This window comes from Carassius auratus, chromosome 10 (genome assembly GCF_003368295.1).
Source record: "Carassius auratus strain Wakin chromosome 10, ASM336829v1, whole genome shotgun sequence".
NCBI classification, from domain to species: Eukaryota; Metazoa; Chordata; class Actinopteri; order Cypriniformes; family Cyprinidae; genus Carassius; species Carassius auratus.
In genome coordinates this window covers 7,164,575-7,178,759 of record NC_039252.1, presented here as the reverse complement: position 1 = coordinate 7,178,759, position 14,185 = coordinate 7,164,575, and the positions used below count along the sequence as shown (strand labels likewise).

The following is a 14,185-nucleotide window of genomic DNA, read 5'->3' as shown; positions in this document are numbered from 1 at the left end:
TACTCAACAGAAACTTACAGAAGAAATGATGTGGAAGCTCAGAGAACCATCACTTTTCACAACAGGCTTAACAAAACTTGTAAATGTTACATTATATGGACTCACAGAGATAGATTATGTATTATTTTGTCTGAAAAAATCATATCTGGATTTGCAAAAAATGTTGCGACGATTTTAATTTCTGGGTGGACTATCCCTTTAAAATGTGGTAACATTAGCGAAATGTCGGTAAAAATGTAAAAAATAATAATAATTTTAAAAAAAATTAATGGGTAGTGTAGCGCACACAGAAGTCACTCTTTCAAAGAGCTTTCTGTTCGCACTGCAGGTTTACGAGAAAACACGAACTCCTTGCGAAGCTGCATGAGAAAATCTTCTGCCTTCACGCAAAATTCCCACAACTTGAGCCAGTCCACGCTTGTACTGCTCCAGTCCGGCTTTCGTGCTTGGTGACGCAAAAATTGATGCTTCATTTTTTTTTTTTTTTTGTGGATAAGAAAAATATGAGCTAACTTCACCATTTGTTGGAAACTCAGTTAATTAACAGAGTACTTACTTTTTAGAACTGTTGTATAAAAACATCACATCACTAAAAACCACCCAGCCGTCTTTTCAACGTTGAAACCACAACTAACTTTATTTCAACCATATTTCAACGTTGAAGGTCGGTCATGTGCGGCTGGGCAAGGCTGCGATCTATTTGGGTTTGCTATTTTGGCTTACTTATAAACAGAGGCATACAAAGAGTGCAAGGCAGAATTAATAAACAGTAGAAACCGTCGCTCGACGGAACGAATCCTGCAGATAAACAAGTTTCTGTTGCCAGAGACGCGCGCGGGGCGTCAGGACTCAGGAGCGTGTCGGACTCGGCTGCAGGTAACAACGCAGTCTTTATGCGCGCGCTGGAGGCGGGGAGGCGGTGGCAGCTCGGGGCGGGGCGGGGTGGACCGGAGGATCCGGTTTCGCCGGGAGAGAAACACTTAATGACTCGCCGCTTCTCCACTCACTTTCCACCGCATGCTGCTGCAGCACAGAGCGCGCTGATCTGGAGGAGTCTCACGCTGTCACATCTCTTCTTCTCTGTGATGTTGGTAAGCCATATTCCTCACACTCAGGACATCAGAGAAGCATTATCGTGTCATATATTCATCCTGTCAGTCAGTCTTTCATTCTGTTATGAGTAGTTATTGAATGGTAATATATATGAGGGAACACTAGGGCTGGTTGTCACTTGAGGAAGTTGTTACAATGATATCATCTTAAGACATTTGAGTGCAAAGTCCAGTTAAATAAAGGCTTGCCTTGCTGTAGGTTTTAAACCATCTTAGTCCTCCGTATTCAAATGACATAATATTCACACACACAAAATCAATAATTAAATCACAGGCAACATTCAGACTATGCAATCAAGAAAAGTTGAACAGTGTCACATACATGTGTAATATGTCAAACTTTTTTGCCATTTCATGTTTTGTGTTTCATAACTGCTGTAATTTAGCTGTAAAGCATCTGAAGGCTGTTTAATGGCGGAGGTTCCATTATGACCACTTACCCCATACAGTGAGACCATGTTCCACTATAGGATCAATAGTGTGGTAAATGAACTGAATCTTTCATCTGGGGCAATAAATGTGGTGTGCAGTTGCTTTTAGTAGCCTAGTGTATGTGACTAAACAGAAACTGACTTTCAGATATTGAATGTGCACTTGTATAGAGGAGTTATCTGAGCGCTGTAAGGAGCAAGATTTGAACAGTCTTGGCAGATCATTCAGACATCTCAGGAACTTTAGTGCATTCAGTGTACTCTTCAAAGGTCTGGGCTCTGTAAGATTATTGTAAATGTTTTTGTAGTCTTGTATGCTCATCAAGACTGTGTTTATTTGTAAAAACTGCAAATAATATTACACTGTAAAATAATGTTTTCAATGTTAATTTATTTTATTCCCGTGATGTAAAGCTGAATTTTCAGCATAATTCCTGCAGTCTTCAGTGTCACGCGATCCTTCAGAAATCATTCTGATATGCAGATTTGCTGCTAAAGAAACATTTCTTGTATAATAAATGCTGAAAACAGATTAAACTTTGTTTCAGGATTCTTTGAAGGATAGAAAATTCTAACAGATTTTTTTTGCAATCTTAATGTCATTATTAATGTCTTTAAAGACATGCTGAATAAGCAAAAAAATAAATTCAAAATTAAACAATCTTACAGACCTTTAAAACTGTACTGTGTGTGTGCAGAGTAATGTAACTGACTGCCTTTTTTTTTGCCAAACATGATTTTCGCACACTTAAAAGCACACAGGCTTTCCTAGCAGTTGGTTAAATCAGGTTTGATTTGATCATTTGCTCTGAAAAGAAAATGCAACTTAAAACATCCTCCAGAAGTTCTCAAGAATTTTTTCTTTTTAACAGTTGGGCTGTCTGCCAAACTGAATCTGCTTCCCCTATGTTAACAGAATGATGGGTATTGCTCAAAGCATGGTATGGGACATTAGTTAAATAGTGATTTTATTCATAATAGATACTGGGGGAATTCAGCTGCTTCATGTCTAGACCTCAAACTCCTTGGACAATGGCAGCTTTAAATCAAAACTCAATTTTAATTCCAGTCTCTGTTTATTTTGCCATACTGATGATGAGTTTGTAATAGTAATGCCTGCTCTGCTCTCTGATTATTTCATTTTTTTCCATGCACTAATGCCCACTTTCTCTCATGTACTCATTCAGGCTTATTAATATGATCTACTGTTTCCTTGTCTATTCTGGGTTTGGAATATCTGTAATGTTTGCAGTAGTCTGTATGTGTTTATTATACAGTATGCAGCAGTAAAACAAACAGTGCTAATTCCCTGACATTACTGGCATGCAAATTCAAAGGCTTATCTAAATCTTCTAATCTAAATGGAGGCTGAAGGTGAAATAGTGTGATTTTTGCACAGTAGCACCAAGAAATCATACATAATAAAGCTGGCTCAGCCAGTAGTGTGAGTTTGGGGAAGAAAAGGCTGTTTGTCCAAATAATGGAAGAGAGGCAGAGTATTTATCTTATTCAGACAGACATTATGTTTGCATTCATTTTTGGATTTGGAGTGGTAGTTGCACAGAAATTATGCAGAATGATTTTTGAGCAGTAGTTCACCCAACTTATTTATTTTTTTAAATTTATACAATGAAAGTCAGTGGGAACCAATGATTTTTTTATTTTTCTGCAGTCGACCAATTTAGAGTAGACGTCACAGTTTTGACCCTTGCAGCTGCGTGCTTATGGTGGTGGCAGAAAAACAAGTGCAGGGAAATGGGTAAAATACATGGAATAAGAGAGAAAATGTATTGTTGTGCCTTTTGATGTCAGAATCGGAATGCAAATCATTTTTATAGAATACTGACATCAAAGAGAGAATGACGAGTTGTTTTTCCTTATCAGGATTGTGAGATATAATCTATAATCATAAAAAAGTCTGCCACCAGGTTGGCCCCACCCACAAAAACATCATCACTGTTTCATCTATATATATATATATATATATATATATATATATATATATATATATATATATATATATATATATATATATTTATATTTGTCTATATATAATATTGGGATATGAGGTAATATCAGAATTTTTTATCAGATTACTTTAATCATTATTATAAAAAAAAAAAAATTTAAATTAAATTATTCTAGAATTAGTGAGGTGATTTTGGAGAGTGTATCTGCAAAAAAAAGTAAATAAATGTATTATATATATATATATATATATATATATATATATATATATATATATATATATATATATATATATATATATATATATATATATATATATATATATATATATATATATAAAATGCTACAAAAATATTATTTAGTTAAATTTCTTTTAATTGTGAATAAATTTTTTACAATGGCAAGATTTAGGAAAAAAATTGAAAATGTATTTTATATATATATATATATATATATATATATATATATATATATATATATATATATATATATATAATAATGATACTGTAAAATAAAAATACTGCACTATACTGGAAAATTTCTTTAAATGATTATATTGCAATATCGTGCAGACATAGCATGGAAAAAAAACATTCTTCAAAATATCTTCTGTTTTGTTCCACAACAAAAGGGTAAATTATACAAATTAATTTTTTATGGTGATCTATCCCTTTAAGTTATTTCATGCAACATGCTTTCAAATATTCAAAAAGTACCATATTTACAATACCAAGTACCAAAAAATATTATTAAATGTATCTGCAGTTTCTGCACTCTTATATCATCACTGCTTCTATCAATTCTCTTTGCTCTTCATGTTGAATATGTTGTAGATTCCTCTCTTGCTCCGAGAGGTTGGATCTGGTGTCCATCTCATGTTAAAGATCTGTCAATACAGGCCTCCCATCCTGTTGAGGAGATTGCTATGGTGACTAGGTGTCCTCAACTATGTGTTTTCTATGGGAATGAGCTGTCCTGCTGTTTTGGGCTGAAAGAAGCATTTGGTCAGTTGAGGCTTGCCACAAAGCTTTTATAAAGAGGAGAAAATTACAAATCAGCCTGACGAGTTACACTGCATTACTCGTAAATATTATATTTAGCTTGGATTCATAGTATATTAATGTAAAAGAAAGCCTTTGTGGCAATTTTTTATTTAGCAATATTCAACAATGAGTAGTTAAGATGGTAGTTTGATACATTTAAAAGGACTGTTTACCCAAAAAATGTAAACTCTTTCATTATGACTAGGACATAATGAAAGCCAAACAACTTTGAAACCAATGACTTCCACAATATGAAAAAAAGATAAATATAGTAACAAATACACATTTCTTAGAAAATAAACTCTTATTTTCCACAGAGGAAAGACACTCATAGAAGTTTGAAATGACCTATTTATTTTTTGTCATCACATGGCATAATGAGTGATCTTGGAGATCAGTTTTTTTAATTGGCCTGCAAATCCAAATTAGTCTCATCAAATAGTGAAAGATAGTAAATGCACATGATATTATGTTTATTCATTATGTTGGAAATGGAGGATCAAGTCAAGAGCAATGCATTATGGGATACAGTATTCCTCCGTGTTCTATGTTGTATACTGCACATTTCGGCCATTCATGCATTCAGTACATCAATGCATATGGTGCACAAAACATAATCAATTCAGCAGAAATTGAAAGACAGTATGCAATTATGAACACAGCCATTGTTTATTGTTAGTTCTAGACTCAAATCATCTGAATCAAGAACCACTTGTTAGACAAATGAGCAGGATTTGCTGTTCCCGCAGCTCTTGTTCAAGGGCATTTTTGTTTTTTGTTTTATAAAGACTTCAGGGTTGAGAATTTTTTTTTATGAACAAGTGCCCATCAGTTGTGGCTCAGATGTGGGAAACGTGTGGCTACTGGCTAAACCAAAGTCTGTCAGCACTCATTCTAGACACTTAAATACGTATTTTTATAATGCATCCTTCCACACATGTATACAGCAATGTGCTATGTGCTGTATTAAAACACTTGTAGTTTGTTTGGATATGAGGTCTGAATGACAGATCCTTAAGTTTGTCCTTCAAAGACTGCATGGAATGAAGACAAGTGTCCTCTAATTTTCCTCCTCTGTGAAGTGTTTTGAGGGCGTATTGTTCATATTTTTTGACACAGTAAATATGAAGCGGCTTGAATTAAGAGGCAGCTGGAGCTGGGTCTCGGAAACCTTAAATTGAAGGAGGTGCAGATATGTTGTCGTAATGAGAGGCCGTGGTGTGTTTTTAAAGTGATTTGTTGTGTGTGGGTAACAGACGGAGTATGAATGGTGGTTGTGTATGAAGGGGTGTGTTTAAGGACAGGGTTGGGTTAAAGACTAAATTAAATCAAAATTTATATTCCTTACTCAAATTCCTGCTCTCATTGTGAATGGTTCGTTGGTGCTTGCTATTCTGTATAAGAACAATGTTTGTCTTCATGAACTTAAAACTTGCTTCTCCTCTGAAATGAGTTTTCCACTGACGTCATCAACCCCTTTCCTCCGACTACCAGTCAAATAGGCTCTGTTTCTAAAACTACACTTTCTTTCTGTCTGCTGCATACATAGCTGCCATTTAAGACAGTATTCTTAGAGAAAATAAACCTCCAAATTGACCATTTGTAATGCAATTCACAGGCAACAACTTTCAACTCATTCGAATGTAATTTCAGAAGAGTTTGCATTAGCATGTTAAATTAAAAATGTAATTAAATGTATGCATTTAGCAGACGCTTTGGATAAAAGCAACTTACAGTGCATTCAGGCTATACATTTTTACCTATCATGTGTTCCCGGGGAATCGAACCCCCAACCTTGCGCTTGATAACGCAATGCTCTACCAATTGAGCTACAGGGACACTATGCATGTTGCAAACTTAACAATGGGCTAACAAATAACATTTTATCAGAAATGTTAAAATAAGTGATATATTAATTGGATTTTTGATTGTAACTATTTTATCTGCATTTGGTTTTAAATAAGCAGTACATGTTATAAAAAGTGATACACATGCATTTTGGCAACAGAACATATTTGGACGAAATAGTTTTGGAGGGCCAAAATCATTGACTGAAATCACTGACATTTAATTAGTGCTTCTCTGATGACATTTGAATTGTTTTAGCATATATTACGTTCCCACAATATGGATAATCTACAAAGGGTCAGCAATGTGGACAGATAACCATGTGCCAAAAAAGATACGAGCTTTAGTTTTTTCTGTGAAAAAAACAAACAAACAAAAATAATAATGATTTCAGTCACTAATTGCAAGCCCAAATGTGGTATGTTAGAAAATGTAAAAATTCAGTTCAGACAGAATTTGGAGTTAGCATGTTGCTAAGCTAATAATGAGGGACTCCAAACAGTCTGTTTTAATTAGAATAATTATAAAACAAAATTCTGTACCTTATAAAGATTTGACTCATGAAGTTTAACATTGGCATGTTGCTAAGTTAACAACATTATATAACTATAAAAATGCACAAATGCTGGGTAAGATTAAACTTTTTTCTTTATCTACATGAATAACAAGCTATATTATCCTATTGAACCAGTATTGTCCAAATGAATCAATTCCTGATGAATCCAAGTCCCACACTCCTTTTTTCTCATTAAACATCCTGTTTCACTCAGAAATGTGTCACAAACAGTCATAAAAAGGCTTGTGAACCCAGTTTCCTGTTGATTTTCAAAGCAGGCCATATGGTAGGTATGATCTGGGTTGCACATGAGGAGATTCAACTTAATTAAGGGGAATGAGAATCACCTGAGGCCCTGAAGGACATCAAAGAGGCCTTTCTCTCTCTTCTGCTCTGTTTCTCTCATTCCCTGTTTCTCCACGTTATTCGCCTTCCATCCCCTCAGCCTCTCGTCCCCCCTGTGTTTTCCATGAACCGAACATGAGCAACACCTGGAATTGCTTTCTCTGTAGTCTAATGCAGCAGTGAAACAGCAGTGCTTGACTTGGCTTGTGCGTCTGTGGCCTCTCTTTTTCTCTATCTGGATATCCCACCTTGTTAAATTAGCCGGTTCAGACAGTTCTTCTTCAAAGACATCTCTTCAACCCTCCAGGGAATGCTGATGATGTCTTTTAATGAAGGAGAAGAGGACAGCAGATACAAGAATCATAGAAAAAAAGTCGTTGTGATTCTGCAGTATTGCTCTGTTACACAATCCGAGGCATCCATTATTTATATAAGCATTGACAGTTTAAAGGAAAGTGGTGGATCAGGATTTTAGATCATTCATTTATGAAGAAAAAATATGAAGCTCTTTTATGTTCCTCCTTGTTTTTTTGCGTCAGCCTCGTCTTTGATGATGTGAGCTGTACTTGCACAGGAAGCCCATGTCAGGCACTCATGCCCTGTGGACACAGGAAGTGGTTTGATTAAGAGAAGTTACTGCAGTCAACGACAACCTTGAGGAAGTTTTGTATTTTTTATTTCCTTCTCTGTTTTTCATCTTTCTGTATTTTCCTATCGTCTTGCCAGTAAAGTAGTGCAAAAAAGGCAGAAACTAGTTTAAAAAGTTCGTAGAAATTTACAAAGTGCAAAATTTATATATATATATATATATATATTTATACAGGTGCTGGTCATATAATTAGAATATCATCAGAAAGTTGATTTCACTAATTCCATTGAAAGAGTGAAACTTGTATATTCAATTCAATTCAAGTTTATTTGTATAGCGCTTTTTACGATATAAATCATTGCAAAGCAACTTTACAGAACAGTTTCTACAATATTTAGTAATAGCTTATAAGTGGTGATCAGTTTATGTGCATATGACAGGAATTTTCAAAAATATGTATACAAGACGTAGTCAACCAGACTAACACTATTAACAGCAATTATGATGTGATTGCATAGTAAGTAGCAATATTTGTTAGTTCTGTTTGTTGTTTCAGGGTTAGCATCATCTGAGGTCCTCTGAGGGTCAGCATCATCTCTTCTCAGGTGTTCTGGATCCAGACTGGAGTTTTTGTAAATCGCAAAACAGAGAAACAAATAGAGACATAATTAGCATAGCTGTTGTTACAAAAAAGTAAAATTAATTATTTTAATCCAAGCTAAAGAATAAGAATGTGCATTTGATCAGATGCAACTGCAGTCACAAATTATGAGATGCATTATTCGAATGCTTGGCGAAAGAGATGTTTAAAATCTAGATTTAAAGAGAGAGAGTGTGTCTGAACCCCGAACATTATCAGTAAGGCTATTCCAGAGTTTGGGAGCCAAATGTGAGAAAGAGCTACCTCCTTTAGTGGACTTTGCTATCCTAGGAACTACCAAAAGTCCAGCGTTTTGTGACCTTAGGGAGCGTGATGGATTGTAACGTGGTATGAGTTACGCAGGAGCTAAACCATTTAAGGCCTTATAGGTAAGTAATAATAATTTGTAACTGATACAGAACTTAATAGGTAGCCAGTGCAGAGACTGTAAATTTGGGGTAATATGATCATATTTTCTTCACCTGCTAAGGACTCTAGCCGCTGCATTTATATATATAGACTGATATATTTTAAATGTTTATTTCTTTTAATTTTGATGATTATAACTGACAACTAAGGAAAATCCCAAATTCAGTATCTCAGAAAATTATAATATTACTTAGGACCAATACAAAGAAAGGATTTTTAGAAAACTTGGCCAACTCAAAAGTATGAACATGAAAAGTATGAGCATTTACAGCCCTCCTTTTGTCTGAATTACTGCAGCAATGCGGCGTGGCATGGAGTCGATCAGTCTGTGGCACTGCTCAGGTGTTATGAGAGCCCAGGTTGATCTGATAGTGGCCTTCAGCTCTTCTGCATTATTGGGTCTGGCATATCGCATCTATGGGGTTAAGGTCAGACGAGTTTGCTGGCCAATTAAGAACAAGGATACCATGGTCCTTAAACCAGGTACTGGTAGTTTTGGTACTGTGTGCTGGGGACAAGTCCTGTTGGAAAATGAAATCTGCATCTCCATAAAGTTGGTCAGCTGAAGGAAGCATGAAGTGCTCTAAAACCTCCTGGTATAAGGCCGTGTTGACCTTTGACCTCAGAAAACACAGTGGACCAACACCAGCAGATGACATGGCACCCCAAACCATCACTGACTGTGGAAACTTTACACTGGACCTCAAGCAACGAGGATTGTGTGCCTCTCCTCTCTTCCTCCAGACTCTGGGAACCTGATATCCAAAGGAAATGGAAAATTTAATTTCATCAGAGAACATAACTTTGGACCACTCAGCAGCAGTCCAGTCCTTTTTGTCCTAACCCCAGCGAGATGCTTCTGACTCTGTCTGTTGTTCAAGAGTGGCTTGACAAAAGTAATGCGACAGCTGAAACCCATGTTCTTGAAGCACTGACTCCAGCTGCAGTCCACTCTTTGTGAATCTCCCCCAACTTTTTTAATGTGTTTTGTTTCACAATCCTCTCCAGTGTGCGGTTATCCTAATTGCTTGTGCACTTTCTCTACAACATCTTTTCCTTCCCTTCACCTTTCTATTAAGCCCCTTTCACACTGCAAGTCGGACCCGGCATATTGCCGAAACATTGCCGGGTCGCCTTCTGTGTGAAAGCAACCACGTCCCAGGATTGATTCACGCATTGAACACGGGTCGGGGACCTAGTAACATTGCCGAGACGAGCGCTGTGTGAACAAAAGCCAGATCTAATGCCGTGTCATGACGCGTTATCGCGCGACTCTTTTACTGGCTGTTTTGAAGGAAGATCAACGTTCACGACGAAAAAATATGTGTAAACTGTAATGAAGCAGAGATCAGGTTGTTCCTCACTTTCCGCTCTGATGCAGAGATCGTCTTCAGTGAAAGTATAACGTGCCTAAAGTTTTCAACTCGTACATTACACGTCAAGCGCTAATGTCACGTGTCGTTACGGGATCTTCACAGGTTGTGTATGAAAGCACGCACATATCCCGGGTCATCACTGGCAGTTTGAAAGTGCAAAATCTAGTGACCCAGGAACAATTACCGGAACACTTTACCCATGTATCTGCCGGAATGGCAGTGTGAAAGGGGCTTTAATGTGCTTGGACACAGAGATCTGTGAACAGCCAGCCTCTTTTGCAATGACCTTTTGTGTCTTGCCCTCCTTGTGCAAGGTGTCAATAGTCGTCTATTGGACAACAGTCAAGTCAACAGTCTTCCCCATGATTGTGTAGCCTACAGAACTACACTGAGAGACCATTTAAAGGCCTTTGCAGGTGTTTAGAGTTAATGAGTTGATTAGAGTGTGGCACCAGCTGTCTTCAATATTGAACCTTTTCACAATATTGACATTTTCTAGATACTGAATTTGGGATTTTCCTTAGTTGTCAGTTATAATCATCAAAATTAAAAGAAATAAACATTTGAAAAATGTCAGTATGTGTGTAATGAATGAATATAATATAAGTATCACTTTTTGAATGGAATTAGTGAAATAAATAAACGTTTTGATGATATTTTAATTATATGTCCAGCATTATATATGTATAATTTGTTTCATGTGGTTTTGAAATGTTTTGAGAAAATGCCATAGAGGGATTTTCTATTTAATAACTAAAAATGACATGTGGTGTAACCATCAAGTAAAAAAAAGTTTTCTTTACTGATTAAATATACGTGTACACATATTAGTCATTATTTTCAAAAGAAGTTTTTCAAAATATTTCTCAAGGTAATTGAATTTTTGGGGAGTCAAACCACATGACGTGAACTAACTTTGCCTTGTAATAAAAAGGGGTCAAATCTGATGTTCATGAAATGTATTAGCCTTGACGAACATGCATCTTTTGACTTTGTTTTTGCAGTCATATGTTTTTTTAATTAAAAAAAAATCATAAAAGAATTGATTACATTTTAATAAGATGCTTTGTTTAAAAAAATCTCAAAATGTCATTAATTGAAGTTTTTTTTCCCGCCTAAATTGTGATATTTGGACATTTGTATCACACTGAAATTTTTTTACTCTATGCAACCCCTCATATATATAAAAATGTATTCAGCAACATGTTTATCATATATGTATGTGAATATGTGAGACATAAGCATTAAAAGTGTCTGTGTGTTAAAGTCTGGTCTATAGATATGTGAAAAACACTTAGGTGTGAGACTCTTTCTGCAGCCAGCACAAGGGTCAGCAAAAGTCTCAGAAAATGAAAATTGCAAAAGGAAGAAAAAAACACACACCATTTCCTGACTGTGCACCACAGCCAGATAGTATAACTGCAGCTGAGTCTGCAGATCAGGGCTTGTGAAAGTAATTGAACTAATGTAAATGCGCTTGGTTCGCCAACTGGCCATTGCACATGCACACGCATGCTTTTACTCTGATTAAGATCTTTGAGGAAGTTGTCAGGAAGTTGTAAGAAAGTAGTGACCTGATATTGTAAGTTTTAATAAGACATAAACAGCATTGTTGTAAAATGCACAGTTGTATTAAAATTAGTAGTCTAATATATTTGTGCTGGGAAATTTGGTTTTGTAACAAGTTATCTGGTGTTTAGTTGGTCTAAGAGCTGGTAGATTGTCATAGACAAGAAACCAAACCAACTACCATTTAGTCATACTATATCAATAATTCAGGCTGGTTTTTGGACCATTGTGGCTTGTCAGTCAAATAATGACACAGCTTAGACCAGTTAGAAACCAGACAGCATGTTCCAAAACACAGCTGGTTTTTCCATCCGTGATGATAAAGTTTGACTGGCATAAACACAGAATAGTGTTATAGTGCCATCATCTAAAAAAACAGCCCTTCACAAGAAGGCTAATCACAGCTAAACAACAACACTCTGTTTCAGAAGAGAAATTTGAAGTCTTTCTTTCTTATTTGTTTAAGGTTGTCAAGCTCCTCCTAACTTTCCTCAGTGTTTTTCAGCCGTGTTTTTGCTTCGTGGTCTTGGCTCTGGTGTTGATGGCATGGTCACAGCGGGGAGAATGAATTGCTGGCAGACTCATGCTGTGCTCGTCCTGGCGGCTGTACGAGTGAGCTGGAATAACGTAACATGGTGTGAGGCATCTTTTCTCTCAGTCATGTGTGAGCTCTTAAATGAGACGAATAGAAATGAAAAGATTAGTCATTTTGTATCACCACCTTGAGAGAGATTCAGTCACTGAATGTCATTTACTCTTGTTATGCAGTAACAGACGGCTCTTTGCTGTCAAATACGGTATCTAATAGGTTGGCAGAAGAGGAAATTAATGCTAATGTAAAATTATGAGTAAGTGACTGAATGAATGAATGAATGAATGAATGAATGAATGAGCAAGTGAATGGATGAATAAGTCAGGAAATGACTAAATAAATGTGTGATTATATGAATGATTGCGTGAGTGAGTAAATGAATGAATGAATGAATTTGTGATTGCATGGATGACTGAGGGCTGGTGTGAATCAATAAGTGAGTGAAAAATGAATTGAGTAACTGTATAAGTCAGTATAAGTGACTAAATAAATCACTCTTTAAGTGAAAAAAATGAATGAATGAATGAGTAATTGAATTAATCAGTCACTGAGTAAAAGAATGCATGAATAAGAAGATTATTGAATGAATTAGTGAGTGAAAGAATCATCATGTAAGTAGTTGATTGAATGAATCAGTAAGTGAAAGAATGAAAGAATCAGTAAACGATTAAATGACTCATTCGGGGAGTAAAATAATGAACAATAAGTAGTTGATTGAATGAATCGTGAGTGAGTAAAAGAATGAACGAATCAGTAATCCATTGAATGAATCAGTCAGTGAGTAAAAGAATGAATAAATAAGTAGTTGATTGAATGAATCGGTCAATGAGTAAAAGAATGAATGAATCAGTAATCTATTGAATGAATCAGTCAGTGAGTAAAAGAAAGAACGAATCAGTAATCCATTGAATGAATCAGTCAGTGAGTAAAATAATTAACAAATAAGTAGTTGATTGAATGAATCGGTCAGTGAGTAAAAGAATGAACGAATCAGTAATCCATTGAATGAATCGGTCAGTGAGTAAAAGAATGAACGAATCAGTAATCCATTGAATGAATCAGTCAGTGAGTAAAAGAATGAACGAATCAGTAATCCATTGAATGAATCAGTCAGTGAGTAAAAGAATGAACAAATCAGTAATCCATTGAATGAATCGGTCAGTGAGTAAAAGAATGAACAAATCAGTAATCCATTGAATGAATCAGTCAGAGAGTAAAAGAATGAACAAATAAGTAGTTGATTGAATGAATCAGTCAGTGAGTAAAAGAATGAACGAATCAGTAATCCATTGAATGAATCAGTCAGTGAGTAAAAGAATGAACAAATAAGTAGTTGATTGAATGAATAAGTCAGAGAGTAAAAGAATGAAAGAATCAGTAATCCATTGAATGCATCGGTCAGTGAGTAAAAGAATGAACAAATAAGTAGTTGATTGAATGAATAAGTCAGAGAGTAAAAGAATGAACAAATAAGTAGTTGATTGAATGAATAAGTCAGTGAGTAAAAGAATGAACGAATCAGTAATCCATTGAATGAATCAGTCAGTGAGTAAAAGAATGAACGAATCAGTAATCCATTGAATGCATCGGTCAGTGAGTAAAAGAATGAATGAATCAGTAATCCATTGAATGAATTGGTCATTGAGTAAAAGAATGAATGAATCAGTAATCCATTGAATGAATCGGT

General features: G+C 35.6%; 1 protein-coding gene across 1 annotated transcript in view; it reads left to right on the top strand.

The window, feature by feature from the left end:
- The first annotated feature begins 937 nt into the window (after positions 1-937).
- csgalnact1a (chondroitin sulfate N-acetylgalactosaminyltransferase 1a) overlaps positions 938-14,185 on the top strand; it is a 40,884-nt gene continuing 27,636 nt past the window's right edge. Inside the window, exon 1 of the mRNA XM_026274583.1 lies at positions 938-1,091. The gene's annotated coding sequence lies outside the window, so the exon portion shown is untranslated. The remainder of the gene's footprint in view (positions 1,092-14,185) is intronic.